The 19,234-nt window shown below is 42.4% G+C and overlaps 2 long non-coding RNA genes and 1 pseudogene across 2 annotated transcripts in view; 2 read left to right on the top strand and 1 right to left on the bottom strand.

Annotated features, from left to right (window-relative positions):
- Positions 1 to 228: 228 nt before the first annotated feature.
- Positions 229 to 19,234, bottom strand: part of LOC129631921 (uncharacterized) — a 25,813-nt gene continuing 6,807 nt past the window's right edge. The window contains exons 3-4 of the long non-coding RNA XR_008704231.1: positions 7,194 to 7,270; positions 229 to 1,897 (exon numbers count right to left, since the gene is read on the bottom strand). This is a non-coding gene — a long non-coding RNA (uncharacterized LOC129631921). The remainder of the gene's footprint in view (positions 1,898 to 7,193; positions 7,271 to 19,234) is intronic.
- LOC129631916 (bolA-like protein 3) lies at positions 8,078 to 8,733 on the top strand (annotated as a pseudogene).
- LOC129631919 (uncharacterized) overlaps positions 9,183 to 19,234 on the top strand; it is a 22,263-nt gene continuing 12,211 nt past the window's right edge. Inside the window, exons 1-2 of the long non-coding RNA XR_008704229.1 lie at positions 9,183 to 9,468; positions 15,875 to 16,001. This is a non-coding gene — a long non-coding RNA (uncharacterized LOC129631919). The remainder of the gene's footprint in view (positions 9,469 to 15,874; positions 16,002 to 19,234) is intronic.

Genomic DNA, 19,234 nt, shown 5'->3' with positions numbered 1-19,234 from the left:
GCATCAGGTGGCCAAAGTATTGGAGTTTCAGCTTCGGCATCAATCTTTACAGTGAATATTCAAGGTTGATTTCCTTTAGGATTGATTGGTTTGATCTTGCAGTCCAAGTGCCTTCAAGAGTCTTCTCTAGCACAATTCAAAAACATCAATTCTTTGGTGCTCAGCCTTCTTTATGGTACAATTCCCACATCTGTACATGACTACTGGAAAAACCATAGCTCTGATTACACATACCTTTGTCACCAAAGTAATGTCTCTGCTTTTAAATCTGCTGTCTAGGTTTGTCATAGGCTGCAGTCACCATCTACAGTGACTTGGGAGCCTAAGAAAATAAAATCTGCCACTGTTTCCACTTTTTACCCATCTATTTGCCGTGAATTGATGGGATCAGATGCCATGATCTTAGTTTTCTGAATGTTGAGTTTTAAGGCAGCTTTTTCACTCTCCTCTTTTTACCGTCATCATGGGGCTCTTTAGTTCCTCTTCACTTTCTGCCATTAGGATGGCATCATCTGCATATCTGAGGTTGTTGATATTTCTCTCAGAACTCTTGACTCTAGCTTTTGATTCATCCAGCCCAGCATTTCTCATGATGCATTCTGCATATAAGTTAAATAAGCCAAGAGACAACCTACTCCTTTCCTAATTTTAAATCAGCCAGTTGTTCCATTTCTAGTTCTGTTGCTTATTGATCTGCATACAATTCCTCAGGAGACAGGTAAGGTGGTCTGGTACTCCCATCTCTAATAAATTCCCACAGTGTTTTGAGATCCACACAGTCAAAGGCTTTAGAATAGTCAGTGAAGGAGTACTAGATGACACATTATTGAGCCATAAAAAAATGAAGATTTTTGCCACTTAGGATAACCTGGATGAATGTAAAGAACAATATGCTAAGTGAACTAAGGCAGAGAAAGACAGCTATTGTATGATCTCACTTACATGTAGAATCTACTAGAGTGAAAGTCAGTAACAGCCAATAGGATGGTGGTTTTCTGGATCTGGAAGTTGGGGAAGATGGGGAGATGTTAATGTATGAACTTTGAGTTGTAAAATAAGTAAGTTCTGGGGAGCTATGTGCACCACTCTAACTGTAGTAAATTCTTCTGTGTTACTACATACTTTAAATTTGCCAGTAGAGTAAATCTTAAGTTTGTCACCATACAAAACATGGAAACTGAGAGTTGATGGATGTGTTGATGACTGGATTGTGATAAATATTTCACAGTGTATACATCTGTCAAATGGTCACATCATGCATGATAAGTATACGCATATCCATTTCATTAGTTCTATCTCAGTAAGGCTGGAAAAGAAGAAAGTCGGAGGTGGGCTGGGTTTGCCACCTTTAGTGGTGTTCAACCCATGTTTCCCATGAGATCCATGAAGCATTTTGCAAAACCATATATGGTACCCCCTGCCCTATCAGACATCCTCAGATACTTGTGTGGGTCCTAGTCCTAGGTATGTTCACAGTGCAGCAAATCTGATCGGGATCCTGCATTGAGCACCAAGGCTCTTAGCCTCCACTTCTGAGACTGAGCTCAGCCCCAGAGATGAGAAGGACACTCTGCTCTAAGTGGGGATGGACCAGGGCTTGCTCTGTGACCTGAAGGGGATTGTTGGGTCAGCTGAGGTGCCCCCTGCTGCTGTGTGCATGAGGCCTCACCAGTAGGGGAGTGTGATCTGAAAGAAAGTGTGGGAAAGGTCCCGTGTTGGTCTCTGTGCAGGAGTTGCCGGTCCTGTGTCCCTCCTGAGACAGTGGCCACAGGGGACTGTCTGTTCCTCGTGGTGAGGGCTTCACTCTGTGTGTGGTTGGGGGTCAGGAGGGGGGAATGTTGATTGTAGGCATTAAACAGCATGTTTTCAACTTTCAGTATCAACCTCTGCAGGATGCCTGAGAAGAAACATGGAAGAGGGGAGAAAAAGAGTCAGGAATGGCTCTTTCTCAGTAAGGTCATATACTCAGTTGATTCTCAGTCTGTCCTTCCTGAAATGCCCTTACCTGGACTTGCTAATTGCGTCTGACTCTGAAGTATCCTGTCTGACTCCTGTATGTGCTCACTTACACGGGGCCTTCCCTCAGGGTCTGTTGTCCTCACTTAGATCCCATTTCCCCACGACCCAGTGACCTGGCCCTTGTGAGGAGGCTCCCCTTGGGCACCGTCCTGGACAGGGCTTCTCACCCATGGGTTAGAGATAGGGTCTCAGTGCTGTTGGGCAGCAGGGATTGCTTTGGGCCCATCTGGATGCGTTGTCTGCTCTGTGTCAACCAGGGTAAAGAAGCTGCACGTGGACATCAGGTATTAACACTCAACATACATGGTAAAATCTGGAAAAGAGGCCAATAGGGGGAAATCAGTCCCGGCTATTTTTAGTACATTTAAAACAAAATGAGGACCTCCTTGAAAATCTTGGTGTCTGGGAATGGAATGGAAAGTTCAGAAAGAGACCTCAGGGCTAGGGGGCTTTTCATTCCATCATCTATTTTTCACTATGAAATCCAAGTTTACTAATATTTTTTTGTCTTCTTTGTCACATGCTGCAGCTCGCAGAATCTTAGTTCCCTGAGTATAGATTGAACCAGAAACTCCTGAAATGGAAGTGCGAGGTCTTAACCATGGGACTGCCAGGGAAGTCCCCAACTTTACTAACCTTGGTTGATTGTTTTATTGTGGAATTACCAAATAAACTTTGGTTTTTGCTAATAACTACATAAGGAAAAATATAAGCATCTGAATGCAGAGTTACAAAGAATAGCAAGGAGAGATAAGAAAGCCTTCCTCAGCGATCAATGCAAAGAAATAGAGGAAAACAACAGAATGGGAAAGACTAGAGATCTCTTCAAGAAAATCAGAGACAAAAAGGGAACATTTCATGTAAAGGTGGGCTCAATAAAGGACAGAAATGGTATGGACCTAACAGAAGCAGAAGATATTAAGAAGAGATGGCAAGAATACACAGAAGAACTGCACAAAAAAGATCTTCATGACAAAGATAATCACGATGGTGTGATCACTCACCTAGAGCCCAGACATCCTGGAATATGAAGTCAAGTGGGCCTTAGAAAGCATCACTACGAACAAAGCTAGTGGAGGTGATGGAATTCCAGTTGAACTATTTCAAATCCTGGAAGACGATGCTGTGAAAGTGTTGCACTCAATATGCCAGCAAATTTGGAAAACTCAGCAGTGGCCACAGGACTGAAAAGGTCAGTTTTCATTCCAATCCCAAAGAAAGGCACTACCAAAGAATGCTCAAACTACCACACAATTGCACGCATCTCACACGCTAGTAAAGTAATGCTCAAAATTCTCCAAGCCAGGCTTCAGCAGTATGTGAACCGTGAACTTCCAGATGTTCAAGCTGGTTTTAGAAAAGGCAAAAGAACCAGAGATCAAATTGCCAACATCCACCTGATCATCGAAAAAGCAAGAGAGTTCCAGAAAAACATCTATTTCTGCTTTATTGACTATGCCAAAGCCTTTGACTGTGTGGATCACAATAAACTGGAGAATTCTGAAAGAGATGGGAATACCAGACCACCTGACCTGCCTCTTGAGAAATATATGTGCAGATCAGGAAGCAACAGTTAGAACTGGACATGGAACAGCAGACTGGCTCCAAAGAGGAAAAGGAGTCCGTCAAGGCTGTATATTGTCACCATGCTTATTTAACTTATATGCAGAGTACATCATGAGAAATGCTGAGCCGGAAGAAGCACAAGCTGGAATCAAGACTGCCGGGAGAAATATCAATAACCTCAGATATGCAGATGACAGTACCCTTATGGCAGAAAGTGAAGAGGATCTAAAAAGCCTCTTGCTGAAAGTGAAAGAGAGTGAAAAAGTTGGCTTAAAGCTCAACATTGAGAAATCCAAGATCGTGACATCCGGTCCCATCACTTCATGGGAAATAGATGGGGAAACAGTGGAAACAGTGTCAGACTTTATTTTTTGGGCTCCAAAATCACTGCAGATGGTGATTGCAGCCATGAAATTAAAAGACACTTACTCCTTGGAAGGAAAGTTATGTCCAACCTAGATAGCATATTGGAACTTCCCTGGTGGCTCAAACGGTAAAGCGTCTGCCTGCAATGCGTAAGACCTGGGTTTGATCCCTGGGTCGGGAAGATCCCCTGGAGTAGAAAATGGCAACCCACTCCAGTGTTCTTGCCTGGGAAATCCACATGGACAGAGGAGCCTAGTCGGGCTACAGTCCATGGGGTCACAAAGAGATATATTAAAAGGCAGAGATGTTACTTTGCCAACAAAGGTCCATCTAGTCAAGGCTATGGTTTTGCCAGTGTATGTCATGTATGGATGTGAAAGTTGGACTGTGAAGAAAGCTGAGAGCCGAAGAATTGATGCTTTTGAACTGTGGTGTTGGAGAAGACTCGTGAGAGTTCCTTGGACTGCAAGGAGATCCAACCAGTCCATTCTAAAGGAGATCAGTCCTGGGTGTTCTTTGGAAGGACTGATGCTAAAGCTGAAACTGCAATACTTTGGCCACCTCATGCGAAGAGTTGACTCATTGGAAAAGACTCTGATGCTGGGAGAGATTGGGGGCAGAAAGAGAAGGGGACAACAGAGGATGAGATGGCTGGATGGCATCACCAACTCGATGGACAAGAGTTTAGGTGAACTCTGGGAGTTGGTGATGGACAGGGAAGCCTGATGTGCTGCAATTCATGGGGTCGCAAAGAGTCGGACATGACTGAGCGACTGAACTGAACTGAACAGACATACCTAAAATTAACTAAGGATAAAATCATTATTTTTTTAGAAAAATTATTTATTTAGGTGTGCTGGGTCTTTGTCGCTGCTTGGTCTTTTCTCTAGTTGCCAGCAGTGGGGGCTGTTCTCTAGTCGTGTTGCATGGGATTCTTGTGGTGTCTTGTTGCAGAGCATGGGCTGTATGATGCTTGGGCTTCAGTAGTTTCAGCACATGAGCCTAGTAGTTTGGGCTCTTGGGCGTTACAGCACAGGCTCAGTAGTTGTGTCACTTGGTCTTAGTTGCCCCGAGGCATGTGGCATTATCCTGGAGCAGAACCCGTGTCTTCCGCATTTGCAGGTGGATTCTTTACCATTGCACCAGGAGAGATATTATTTTGGAATATAGGTATTTTATAGAGATTGGACTCGAAGAATTCTATACATGTCTTTTATATGTATACTACTTTTTTTTTTTTTAAAACTAATAGTATTAGAGTTGAGACTTCCCTGTTGGTACAGTGGATAAGAATGTGCCTGCCAATGCAGGGAATATGGGTTTGATCTCCCTGGTCCGAGAAGATTCTGCATGCCCAGGAGTCACTAAGCCCATCCACCACAACTACTGAGCTCATGCTTGAGAGCCTGTGAGCCAAAACTGCAGACCCCATGTGTTGCAACTACAGAAGCCTTGCACCTGCAGTCCACCTGCAACCTGTTCTCTGTAACAAGAGATGCCACTGTAGTGAGAAGCCCACTCACCACAACTACATAGTATCTCTCGCTCAGTGCAACTAGAAAAAGCCACACAAAGTAACAAAGACCAGCACAACCTAAATAAAGAAACAAGCTTTAAAAAAAATGTAATATTGACAAACTTAAGTACAGTTGATTCATTTTCATGGCCCCAAAGATGCTGAAATACATATGACTAAAAGTGATAATGAGAAAATGATTTAAAAATGTGTCAAGAGGCAACTCTTCATTTCAGTCAATTGTGTATTTACATGTGCACGCATGTGTGCATGGATATGCAACTCCATGGTTTTATTACAAAACATCATCTCATAAATAAGCTTTGTACTTTTTAACAGTTGAAATTATATCTTAAATACATTGAAAGTGAAAGTGAAGTCGCTCAGTCGTGTCTGACTCTTTGCGACCCCATGGACTGTAGCCTACCAAGGTCTTCTGTCCATGGGATTTTCCAGACAATAGTACTAGAGTGGATTGCCATTTCCTTCTCCAGAGGATCTTCCCGACCCAGGGATCGAACCCTGGTCTCCTGCATTGTAGACAGACGCTTTACCGTCTAAGCCACCAGCGAAGTCCCCTTAAATACATTATGTCATCTTAAATTTGTTCTACCCCAGCACATGAATAACTTAAACAGTAATAAGATTAGTGATATTGTGTGGGGGGAAGGGGTTGAGGAGTGACCGTATACAATGACCTTTTATGGCCTTCCATTCATCTGCAAATCCTGAAAGATGATCCTGTGAAAGTGCTGCACTCAATATGCCAGCAAATTTGGAAAACTCAGCAGTGGCCACAGGACTGGAAAAGGTCAGTTTTCATTCCAATCCCAAAGAAAGGCACTGCCACAGAATGCTCAAACTACTGCACAATTGTACTCATCTCACACACTAGCAAAGTAATACTCAAAATTCTCCAAGCCAGGCTTCAGCAATATGTGAACCATGAACTTCCAGATGTACAAGCTGGTTTTAGAAAAGGCAGAGGAACCAGAGATCAAATTGCCAATATCCGCTGGATCATCAAAAAAGCAAGAGAGTTCCAGAAAAACATCTATTTCTGCTTTATTAACTATGCCAAAGCTTTTGACTGTGTGGATCAGAATAAACTGTGGAAAATTCTGAAAGAGATGGGAATACCAGACCACCTGACCTGCGTTTTGAGAAACCTGTATGCAGGTCAGGAAGTATAAAAAAGGGGACTTAGTTCTAACTCGGATAAGATGGTTTTGGGGGTACAAGTCGACCATATTTTCGGTTTGCTGACTTTCTGAATAAAGTCGTTATTCCTGCCCCAGCAACTTGTCTCTCAATATTGGCCTGTTGTGTGGAGAGCAGTAGAAGCTTAGAATGTGAACTAAAGGAACAATGCGGTTTTCATCAATTTTTAAAGATGTATTGCTCTTTTTGGCCACATGATGCAAAGAGCAGACTCAATGGAAAAGACCCTGATGCTGGGAAGGAGAAGGATGCAGGCAGGAGAAGAGGGCGACAGAGGATGAGATGGTTGGATGGCATTACCCACTCAATGAACACAAGTTTGATAAAACCCTGGGAGATAGTGAAGGACAGGGAAGCCTGGTGTGCTGCAGTTCATGGAGTTGGAAAGAGTCAGATTCAACTTAGCAACTGATCAATGAAAATTGCTTTTTTTAAAGCAATGGTTAGTAAACTTTGTCAATTTCAAAATGAAAAAAAAAAGGTACTGATGTAAGTTATCACATACCTTAATCCTCCAGTCTCAGACTGTAGGTTTTGACCTTGTGTCTCTGGAACTGAGCCATGTGGAGTTTGGCCTTCCAGCTGAATGAGGAACAAACAGGAAAAGTTGTTATACAGGATGTCACTGTAAAATGGCACGTTTTCCCCAGGGATAGTTTTGTATTTCTTATTTTAGTTTGCAGTACAGAGAGAAATCCAGAAAAATATCTTGTTTTCTTAAGATGCTTAAATTATTCTAATGGGAGGAAAGGTTCTGCATCCAATTACCGCCCTACGGGAACTGTTTGGAGACCGAGGTTCCCAATCCCTGAATTGCCAGGAGCAGGACAGGCAAGAACCTGCTGACAAAAACATTTATTTATTTATTGCACTTGAAAATATGTGGGTTATTTTCAAATACCTTTTGGTTTTGATTTCTCACATAGTTTCACAGTAATAAGAGAACAGGCCCTGTATGATTTCAACACTCTATTTGGACCATGAAACTTTTGCACCTTGTTTTACGTCATGTTCCAGTGTCTCCTGGTTAATAGTCTATGGGAAGTTGAATAAAATTTGTATCCTGCTGTTGTGTGAAAATTGTATAATTGGTTCACAATTCTTTTCAGGTCTACTATATCCTACTTTCCTGTCCATTCTATTAATTTTTGAGAGTTTAATATTGAGATTCCAACTAAAAATCTTAATTTGTCTACTTAAAAAATTGTAATATATAGTGGAACTGTCTCTAACTATTTTCAAAGCCTCATGTAAATGTGTTGTACTTTCGTCATTTCAAAAAATGTTAAAAAGGAAAATAAAATCTTTATTGAAACTTTTCTACTTGTTAGGAGGAAAGATCCTAGTTTCCAACATACTGGTCTACAAAGTTATAAGCTTTTGCCTTACAAGTGTAACGGGGTGACACAGCGACCTGGGAAGGCCGGCCGCCTCTGCGGGCATGGCGACGTGGAGCCCCGCCGCAGCCTTGCCTCTGGTCCGCGGAACCCGGCAGCTTCCTCTTCTCCACTGCGCTCAGTGCATGTTTTCCTCGCATCCGGAGGGGGAGCGCAAAGTGACCCAAATCCTCAAAATTTCCAGCAGGCTATGGGGGGATGTATAAAATTCAAATTAAATGGGAAGAATTTAAGGAGAAGAGAACTGTCCAGCAGCCAACAGGCTCTAAAAGAAGAAATCAAAGGTATGCACAGATTGCAGATTTTTAAATCTGTCCCCAAACACTGGCCATACCCTGGCTGCTTAGATGTTGTTGCTAAAACACTGGATGAATGTTACTAACTAACAGAGGCTTCCCTTGTGGCTCAGGTGGTAAAGAATCCGCCTGCAATGCGGGAGACCTGGGTTAGATCCCTGGCTTGGGAAGATCCCACGCAGAAGGGAAAGACTACCCACTCCAGAATTATGGTCTGGAGAATTCCATGGACTGTACAGACCATGGGGTCGCAGAGCCGGACACGACTGAGCGACTTTCACTACTACCACCGTTCTTTCCTCAACATATGACAAAAAGTGTATTTTGTTCATAAACATTTCCATATTGTAATTATAGAAGAATATGCTATCTATATAGATTATAAAGGCAACAGATTAGAAAAAACAGGCTGTAATTTACGAGGTATCACAGGATTGTTACGGGGCTCCCCTGGTGGCTCAGAGGTTAAAGCGTCTGCCTGCAATGCTGGAGACCAGGATTCGATCCCTGGGTCGGTAAGATCCCCTGGAGAAGGAAGTGCCAACCCACTCCAGTATTCTTGTCTGGAGAATCCCATGGAGGGAGGAGCCTAGTAGGCTACAGTCCGTGCGATCGCAGAGTCGGACACGACTGAGCTACTTCACTTTCACAGGACTGTTAAGCACCTCCCTGCCCCTTGCCCCGCCTTGCTCTCGCTCTGTACACCTGGACGCTCCTCGCCCCGCCCCGCCCCTTGCCTGCAGCGATCCGCCCAGCCCCCGCCCCCGAAGCTCCGCCTCGTTTTCCGCGCGTGCGCTGTTTCCTGCGGAAGCGGAAGGCCGAGAGAGTAGGTCGTCAGGCGGCCCTTGAGTTTTTTTCTTTTAGTGTAAACGTGTGCTGCGCGCTTAGCCGTCCAACTGGCTCTCGCCACGCCCATCTTCAGGGTCCCGCTGGTTCGGTCGACAGCCCGGTTTCCGGAGAAGCCGCGTCCTCTCCCCGGTCCTGGGATTCTGGAGAGCCCGGCCGGCCCCCGAGACCCCCTTGCTCCCACCCTCTGCCCTCGCGTCTCCTCAGGCCAATCGTTCTGTCCCGCAGGCCTCCCTTCCTGGTCAGTCCCTTTTCCTCACCCCTGGGCTGGACGTGTGACACCCAGTGTTTTTCCGTCACGAGTCCGTCTCGTTGGCAAATGTGCTCTTTTGATAGGCGGGCGTTTCATTTACTCATCATTTCTGTAGATACGTGGGCGAGGGGGATCAGAAGAAGCAGTGACTGAGAGGGAAAGGCAAACTCAGAAGTGGAAAACAATGAGAGAACCGACGGAGTGGCCCAGGGTGGCTGAGGCACTTGCAAAGGGATGGTAAAATGAAATAGATTTAGCCCTCCCTTAAAGTAGCGGGTGGGTGAAAGAGAAATGGACAAAGGCGTTGGATCTCCAGGAATTGGAGACAAGGAGACAGGGGCCCTGCGTCTGCGGTAGGAGGGCTGACAGGGGTGATCCTAGGAGAGAAACAGGGCTAGATGTTGACTAGAAGAGAAGAGAAGGAAGTAAGCCTAGACACCTGGAGTGCCCCAGAGTGGGAGTATAACGGGGAGAGAAGGGGTGTGACAAGAAGGCAGAGAGGGAGCAGAGATGGAGAAAGAGACAGATGTATAGATATTTAGGACAATTAGAAGGGTGGGGGTGGGGAAAGCAGCAAGAGGAGAAACAAGTTGCAGAGGGGGGCAGGACAGGTGTGAGGGAACAAATAGGAGGGCAGAAACAGCATCCCACCCGAGGCAGTGGACACCAAAGGACTGTTCCACATAGTGAGGTCTTCCTGTTTTTGTGGTTGTGGCAAACGAAGGGGGAATGTTGATTCTAAGCCTTAAGCAGCCTGTTTTCCACTTGCAAGATCAACTTCTAAAAACTTATATTGTCTGAGGAAAAAGCTGGGAAGAGGAGGAAAAAAGGAAAGTAAACAGGAAAATCTTTCTCAGATAAAATCATATTCTCAGTTGATTCTCAGTCTGTCCTTTCTGAATCCTTTCTTTGGACTTACTAATCATCTCTGACTCTGAAGTATCCTTCCTGACACCTGTACATGCACACTCACCAGGGAACTTCCCTCAGGGCCTGTCGTCTCCACTTAGATTCCGTCTCCCCATGACCCAGTGGCCTGCACCTTGTGTGGAGGGCACCATCCTGTGGGCAGGGCTTCACACCCACAGGTTTGAGAAGGGGTCTCAGTGCTGTTGGGCAGCAGGGATTGCCTCGGGTCCTTCTGGATGTGCAGTCTGCTCTCTGTCAATCAGGATTGAGAAACTGTGCAAGGAAGTCAGGTATTAACATGCACTGCTGCTGCTGCTGCTAAGGCGCTTCAGTCGTGTCCAACTCTGTGCGACCCCATAGCGGCAGCTCACCAGGCTCCCCCATCCCAGAGATTCTCCAGGCAAGAACACTGGAGTGGGTTGCCATTTCCTTCTCCAATGCATGAAGAGAAAAGTGAAAGTGAAGTCGCTCAGTCCTGTCCGACTCTTAGCGACCCCCATGGACTGCAGCCTACCAGGCTCCTCCGTCCATGGGATTTTCCAGGCAAGAGTACTGGAGTGGGGTGCCATTGCCTTCTCCGATTAACATGTACAGTACCTGGTAAAATCTGGAAGTAGACCTAAAAAGGGAAATTTGTTCTAAGGTAATTGAAGCTAAGTGAGTGAGGCACTGACTTCAAAATCTTGATTGGAAATAGGATGGAAAGTTCAGAATCAGGTATCAGTGATAAAGGGTGTGCTATTCCATCATCTGTTTGAAACTGTGACATGAATCTAAATCTGAGTTGGAAATTCACTTTCATTGCCTTCATTTTCCAGATTTTGTCTTTTCACTGTGTTCATTTTGTGGTTTGGCATAGAGATGTTTTTACTTTTGATGCAGGTGAGGTTTCCTCTTCATTGTTTAACCCATAGATTCGCCATTTGTTATGGCAACTGTCTTTTTTCCACTGGATTTTCTTAGCATACTTGTCATTAGATTTTAAATATATGCAAATGGTTATTTCTGAGCATTCTTTTCTGTTCCCTTGGTGTATAAATCCATTTTTATACCAGTACTACACCATCTCGATTATATTGTGATATGGCTTGAAATTTTAAAAAGGGTGGCCTTCATCTTTCTTCTTCCTATTAACAGAAGGCTTCCTGTGTGCTGTTTTGGATCTGTCAGGAATTCTATGTTCCTTATTAATTCCTGATTCAGGAATTAAGAGGAGAGGCAAACCTCTTCCGGGGGCTGAGGAATCCAGTCATTTCCTTCGTTAGTTTTTCTATGCAGTGATAAGTACCCTCTTCCTTTTTATGAATCATATGGTAAAAGTGATTATTTACAACCCTCTCTCTTTCATATGGATGACCTCATGTTTCCTTGTAAGTTTTGATTTTATCTCTGCTGAAAATAGTTATCTTGTAAGACAGTATAAATACCTACACAATGTTGAATAAAACACCTTTGCTCCATCAGAGCTTTGGCTTTGTGTCTCACTTGCTCTCTTTCTCTCTCTCAGGCTATTTCTTTGGAGCGCAGAGGCTCTCTGCATTCACTTTCCTGTCTGGGCTTCTAAGACCCTCTCAAGAAGGCGTGCTGCGCCTTCAGCCCATCGAGAGGGCGCCTGAGGCCTCCATGAACAGAGCAAGCCCCGTGTCAGGGACTTTGTTGGCTTTCTGTGTAAACCAAGGAATATCAGCCTCTTTCTCTCTCCTTTACTTTCTTATCGGTCAACTCTGGACCACCAGGTTCTGGTCCATTAAAGGACCTCAACATCTTTCTACTTATTGAAGAGTATTTTTGCAGTTTGTGGTCCCTTGAGATTCTCTATGACTTCTGGCAAGTTTTTTTCTATTTATGCAAACACTTTTATTGTAATTTTCATAATGAATTCATTAAATCTGTGGAACACTTTGGGTAACTTGGAAATTTAAAGGAGTACTGAGATTTCCAGTCCATGACTACTAGATCTATTTATTTTAGATTTCTTTCAGAAGTGGTTAAGTAGTTTTCAGTGTATATGGTTCACCTCCTTGGTGAATTATTCCTAAATATTTCATCCATTTTTAATATAATAGTAAATAAAATTGTTATGTGATTTTCTTTTGACATTGTTCATTGTGTATAGAAATGCAACTGATTTGCATGTTAACTTTTGTATCCTGCCAGTTTGCTAAAATTGTTATTTGATGTGGCAGGGATTTTTTTTGTGTCTGTGTGGAGTCTTTACAGTTTATACATAAAAGACCTTGTCCTCTAGGAAAGAAGATAACTTTCTAAGTTTTCACTTTGGGAAGCTTTGATTTCTTTTTCTTGTCTAATTGCTCTGGTTAGGGGTTTCAGTCCTTTGCTGAACATTGGTACAGAGTGCACGTCCTTCCCTTCTTCCTGATCTCAGAGGAAAAGTTTTCAGTCTTTCACCATGGAGAACAATGTTAGGTGTGCTCTTTTCATACAGGGTATATTTTACTTTGAGATACTTTATCTTTTCTAGTTTGTATATATATATTTAAAGGTTGTTGAATTTTGTAAGATGCTTTTTTTCTGTATCAGTTGAGGTGGTCATCTGTTGTTTTTTCCCTTTATTCTGTTAAAGTGATGTATAAATTGATTTTTGTTTGTTGAGTCCTCTTTGTTTTATATGAATAAAATTCACTTGGTCATGAATTCAGATCTTTTTAATGTAGTGTTGAAGTTGGTTTGCTGGTGTTTTATTAAGGATTTTGCATCAATATTCATCAGGGAGTATTGGATTTTACTTTTTAGTTCTTTGATCTTTTTTGGGTCAGTTTCAGAATCATGTTGGCTCTATTCAGTGAGTTTGTCAGTGTTGCATCTTCAACTCTTTGTAATATTTTTGGCAGGATTAGAGGTACTTCTTTTGTAAAGGTTTAGTATAATTTCACAGATGGCAACTGATCCTAGGTTTTTCTTAGTTTGAGGATTTTAATTACTGCTTCAGTCTTTCTAGTTATAATTTGGTTCACATTTTTATTTGCTTTATGATTAAGGACTAGATAGTATGTTTCTACAAATTTACCTGTTTATTTTATGATATGTAATTTGTAGGTATTATTACTTAGAAATTTTTTATTGAAGTATGTTGATTTACAATGTTCAGTTAATTTTGGGTATAGAGCAAAGTGATTCAGTTTTATTTATACATATTCTTTGACACATCCTTTTCCCTTATAGGCTATTACAAACTAAGAAGTATAGTTTACTGTGCTGTGTAGTAGGTCCTTGTTGGGTATCTGTTTTATACCTAGGAGTGTGTCTGTATTAATCCCAAATCCTGATTTATCCCTCCTACCTTCTGCTTTGGTCACTTCTGTGTTTGTTTTCTATGTTTCTGGGTCTGTTTCTGTTTCATATGTAAGTTCAATTGGATCTTTTTTTTTAATTTCACATATAAGTGATAATTTGTCTTTGTCTGGCTTATTCACTTAGTATGATAATCTCTAATTCAATTCATGTAGCTGAAAATGGCATTCTTTCTTTCTTTCTTTTTTTTAATGCAGAAGTTAATATTTCATTTGGGCTTCCCTGATAGCTCAGTTGGTAAAGAACCTGCCTGCAATGCAGGAGACCTAGATTTGATCCTTGGGTTGGGAAGATCCCCTGGAGAAGGGAAAGGCTACCCATTCCAGTATTCTGTATAGTCTGTGGGATCACAAAGAGTTGGACACGACTGATATTCTTGTATATATGTACATCTTCTTTATCCTTTCCTCTGTTGCTGGGCATTTAGATTGTTTCCATGCCTTGCCTATTGTAAATAGTGCTGCAGTGAACATTAGGGTGCATTTTCTTTTTGAATTATGGTTTTCTTCAGATGAATGCCCAGGAGTGGGTTTGCAGGATCTAAATCTTTCTTATTTAACTCTTTTGTTCCACCAAAGCTGGATTTAGTTTGTTCTCTTTCTCCTTCCTTGAGATGTGAAAATAGTTTCCTGATTGGACTACTTTTTCCTTTTTGTGGTAACCATTTAGCCATGTGTGTGTGTGCGTGCTCTATCTTGTCTGACTCTTTGCATCCCATGGACTGTAGCCCATCCAGCTCTTCTGTTCATTGGATTTCCCAAGAAAGAATACTTAAGTGAGTCATCATTTCCTTCTCCAGGGGATCTTCCCAACCCAGGGATCAAACCTGAATCTCCTGGGTCTCCTGCATTGGCAAGCATGTTGTTTACCACTGAACTACCTGAGAAGTTTCTTAGCCATGTAGACTTCTCTTTTATTATGTGCTTCACTCAGTTCAGTTCAGTTGCTCAGTTGTGTCTGACTCTTTGTGACCCCATGAACCACAGCATGCCAGTCCTCCCTGTCCATCACCAAGTCCCAGAGTCTACCCAGACCCATGTCCATCGAGTTGGTGATGCCATCCAACCATCTCATCCTCTGTTGTCCCCATCTCCTCCTGCCCTCAATCTTTCCCAGCATCAGGGTCTTTTCATTGAGTCAGCTCTTCGCATGAGCTGGCCAAAGTACTGGAGTTTCAGCTTCAACATCAGTCCTTGCAATGAACACCCAGGACTGATCTCCTTTAGGATGGACTGGTTGGATCTCCTTGCAGTCCAAGGGACTCTCAAGAGTCTTCTCCAACACCACAGTTCAAAAGCACCAATTCTTCGGTGCTCAGCTTTCTTTATAGTCCAAATCTCACATCCGTACATGACCACTGGAAAACCATAGCCTTGACTAGACGGACCTTTGTTGCCAAAGTAATGTCTCTGCTTTTTAATATGTTTCACTGCATGTTATAAATTTTGGAATGTTGTACTTTGAGTTTCATGGAGATGTTCAAAACTTTTCTTGATTTCTTTGAGCCGTAAGTGTCATTGCTTAGCTTCTTGACTTAAAGTATTCAAACACTTTCAGTCATTGCTATTTCTGTCATTATCATGATTGATGATTTTGATTTTTCTTTAAAGCCATTGCTGAACTTTGTCATCTCTGAAGCCACCACTCAGAGTGTAACTCATTTAGGTATTGAATATCTCTCAATGTGTAGAGCATAGTATCTGACACTTCAGCATAGACAAACTTTTGTTATTAACTATTTTTCATGGATTCTTCACAAAGTGAAAAATACAAATTTATTGGAAGATGTAAAAATCTTTTATGAAAATATATAAGAATTTAAAGGACACAATGTGTGTTAGTCTCTCTGCTTAGTTGTGTTCAACTCTTTGTTACCTCATGGACTGTAGCCCACCAGTTCCTCTGTCCATGAAATTCTCCGGGCAAGAATATTGGAATGGGTAGCCATTCCCTTCTCCAGGAGATCTTCCTGACCCAGGGATTGGACCCAGGTCTCCTGTACTGCAGGCAGATTCTTTACCTTCTGAGCCACCAGGGACGGCCTCCAAATACCTTAACACAACTCTTTCAGAACATATCTGAATCAATCCTTACCTCTCTCATCATCTTTTCAGTTTTTATGAAGATAAGAACTCTTCTCATGATCCATTGGTGAAATATATTCTCATTTCAGGGATGGTTAACCTTCAAGGATGTGGTGATCGAATTCTCTCAGGAGAAGTGGGAATGCCTGGACCCTGTTCAGAGGGCCTTGTACAGGGACATGATGCTGGAGACCTAGAAGAACCTGCTCTCCCTGGGTGAGGATAGCTCCTCTTTGGACATTGGGATCTCCTCTTGAGTATTTTGCATTTTTCCCTATGTGTCTCTTGGGAGGCCTATTTTCCTCACATGATCTTAGAGCCCTGTTGACACAGACATGATGTGGCATCGCAAATTTAAAATGACCCTTTCTTCCAATGATCTGCCCATTTAATGTTACATCAGAGGTTTTCCCAGAGCTTCAGTTCAGTTCAGTTCAGTCGCTCAGTAGTGTCTGACTCTTTGTGACCCCTTGTATTGCAGCACGCCAGGCCTCCCTGTCCATCACCAACTCCTGGAGTTCACTCAAACTCACGTCCATCGAGTCAGTGATGCCATCCAGCCATCTCATCCTCTGTCATCCCCTTCTCCTCCTGCCCCCAATCCCTCCCAGCATCAGAGCTTAATTAACTGAATGCCAAACTTTAAAAGATACCCAATTTTCTGTTTTCTGTCCTTTACTTTTGACTCAGTATTTCTTGGAAGGGTGTTAGATACATATATTACATTCTTCCCTGTGTATTTAGAAGGAGGCAAAGCAGTGGAAGAATTTGTCGAATATTTTTCCAGACCCACCTATACTGTTCTCACTCCTCAGCTGAACAAAGAGCTGTGATTTTGGAAAAATCATAGCACTTTACATTTTTTTGTTCTGATAAGCACGATTTTCTATTTCTGATCTAAACATCATCTCCATATTGGAGCAAGAGAAAGAGCCTAGTACTGTGATGAGTGGTATGAAAATAGCAAACAAAACAAAACAAAAACCCCAAACGGACGGGAATGTATCAAAAGTGTGAACAGAGGTGAGATATCAGGGCAGAGAGGAAAGCACAACATTAATAGTGGTTGGAAACCTCTTCTTATGGTACATAGAGGTGAACGATGTCAGATTCATGATCTCTGAAGAGGAAGATATAGCTTTGGGACCAGGGACCAGGTTTGATCACTCAAGAGCTTTTGTGTAGCAGAGTTTTACTAAAGTATGACATGGGACAGAGAAAGCTTCAGACATAGACATCAGAAGGGAGACGGAGAATGCCCCCCCCACCCCCCGCTTGTCTTAGCAAGGGAGCTATATGCTTTTTCAGTTGGTTATTACAGTAAGTCAAAGAATGTCTCAAGGTTGTAAAGGTCTTACCAGACCCTTGCCCAGAATTTACATTTTAAGATGACAGGATTGGCCAGAAGGTTCTCAAGAAGGAGAGACATATCCTCAAGCAGGATACATTGTTGTTATATAATCCTTAGTACAGAGTTTAAGCTGAGTTGCTTTGTTGTGTGACCAGCTCTGAGCTTAAAGAAAAATCCTTTTATGTGACTAAGACTAAGGAATGTAGAAAAAAAAAGTTCGTCCTTTTCTCCTCCTTGAGAACCCCAGACCCCTATTTCCTCCTCAAGAGCTCCAGACCCCTCTTTCCTCCTTGGGGACCCCAGATTTCTTATCAATCTACCTAGGAATTGACTCTCTCATCCCCCTCTTTTATTTTAGGAGCATTATGTTGCCAAGAGAAAGGGGTGTTGTTTTCATAACGTAACTACTTCCTGCTGTTGAGGGGCATTGTGCCTAAATTGTTGAGGCAACTTATTTTCCTAATTCTCATATTGAGGGTCTCTGATCCAGGGGCCCCAAGTAATAGTTGGAGGAGGCTGTGGCACTTGTAGGAGCCTGAACAACCATTTGTAACTTAAAAGCTTTCAGAGGGCTAGAAACAAATCCAGCTATACAGTTTCAGATGCAGGGGAACAAACAGTAAAAACAGAACAATTGAGATTATTACTATTAAGATAGTTTTCCACCATGGGCTAGTTGACGTTTCCTACAGTGACTGAGGTGACTGAGGCTTCAGGAGTATCTGTAGCCTGAATCATCTTGTTCATGTGTTTAGTAAAGTGAGTAACATTAGTGTTTATGTCTGGTATATGTGTACAACATAGGGTTTGAATAATGGCACAAGTTCCTCCTTGTGCAGCACTTAGAATATCTAAGGCCAATCTGTTTTTGTAAAACCACCTTTCTAATTTGTATTTGTTCAGCATTAAGGGCTGAAATAGCTTTTTGAAAATCTTGTAAAGCCTGTTGAGTAAAGTTAGTCAGAGCATCAACTCGTAGTATAATGTCTGTAGTTCCCAGAAAGGGAATGAATATTGTAGCCAAATAATCATACCACTGAAATACAGACTTTGCCTAGCAAGTTTTAAGGTGTGGAAGATTAGCAGTCTTCTCTGAAAGCTCTGAAAATATGAAGCCATGAGTAAAAGCTAGACTTAGGAGGCATCTCCCTATCCAGCCAGGGTGAAGCCACACCCATAGGTGAGAGCCACCCATAGATAATATCCAGTAGGTCCTGTTTGGAGCAAACCAGCGTGACTGAGGGATCCAGTCCCAGTCAGTGCCTGACCAGGCAAAAGAAGGACCTGAACTGGGATTGACAAACACAGAAATGATTACATTGTATATTTTTTTGAGGCAAAAATCCCAATTGTTTCCAGCCATTATAATTAAGTTGTTGGCTAACTTCTGGTGATGGCTCTATCTGTTCCCGGCATATGGGGGCTTTAGATAGTAGGCATCCTTTTTCAAGACTTAGCCATATGACCTCATCCCATATTTGATAAACATCAGGTTGAAAACCATCAGATCTAGACCCATTTACCTTCTTATATGAAGCAAACTAGTCATTAAATCAAGTTAAAATATAATCAAAATGAAAAGTCACATTATGTCCATAGTTAAGGTACGATGTGTTATATCAGTCCATCTTAGGGTTGCTAGATGTCATCAGATTTGCAGAGTTGAAGAAAGCCCTTTCCTTGAAGCAAAGAAACCCACCATGTGAAGCCTTCAGTTGATGAGGAGGTTGAAAAGCTGAAAGTTGAGTCACATAGTTAATTCTAAGGCTTCAGGATCTATGAGAATATCTGTGCACAAAAACGGTCTGCTGTGGAGACAATCCCTTTTTTTTTTTTGTGGGCATGAAAGCCATGGGTTAATCTTTAAACCAACTGTCTTGTGTTTTCTGAGTTAGCTTATGCAGATGTCCCTCAATAATGTCGTTAGCCTTTTCAACCTTTCCTGAAGATTGGGGTCTCAAGGAACAGTGTAAGTGATATCCTATTCCTAGAGCTTTTGACACCCCTTGAGTTACAGCAGCTTTAAAGATGGAGCCATTGTCACTCTGAACATTGGAGTTTAAGATCCCACTTAAAGCATGAGAAGTCAGTACAGTAA

Source organism: Bubalus kerabau, chromosome 17, assembly GCF_029407905.1.
Source record: "Bubalus kerabau isolate K-KA32 ecotype Philippines breed swamp buffalo chromosome 17, PCC_UOA_SB_1v2, whole genome shotgun sequence".
Taxonomy (NCBI): Eukaryota; Metazoa; Chordata; class Mammalia; order Artiodactyla; family Bovidae; genus Bubalus; species Bubalus kerabau.
Note: the sequence above shows the minus strand (reverse complement) of the source record. Positions and strands in the feature narration are given on the sequence as shown.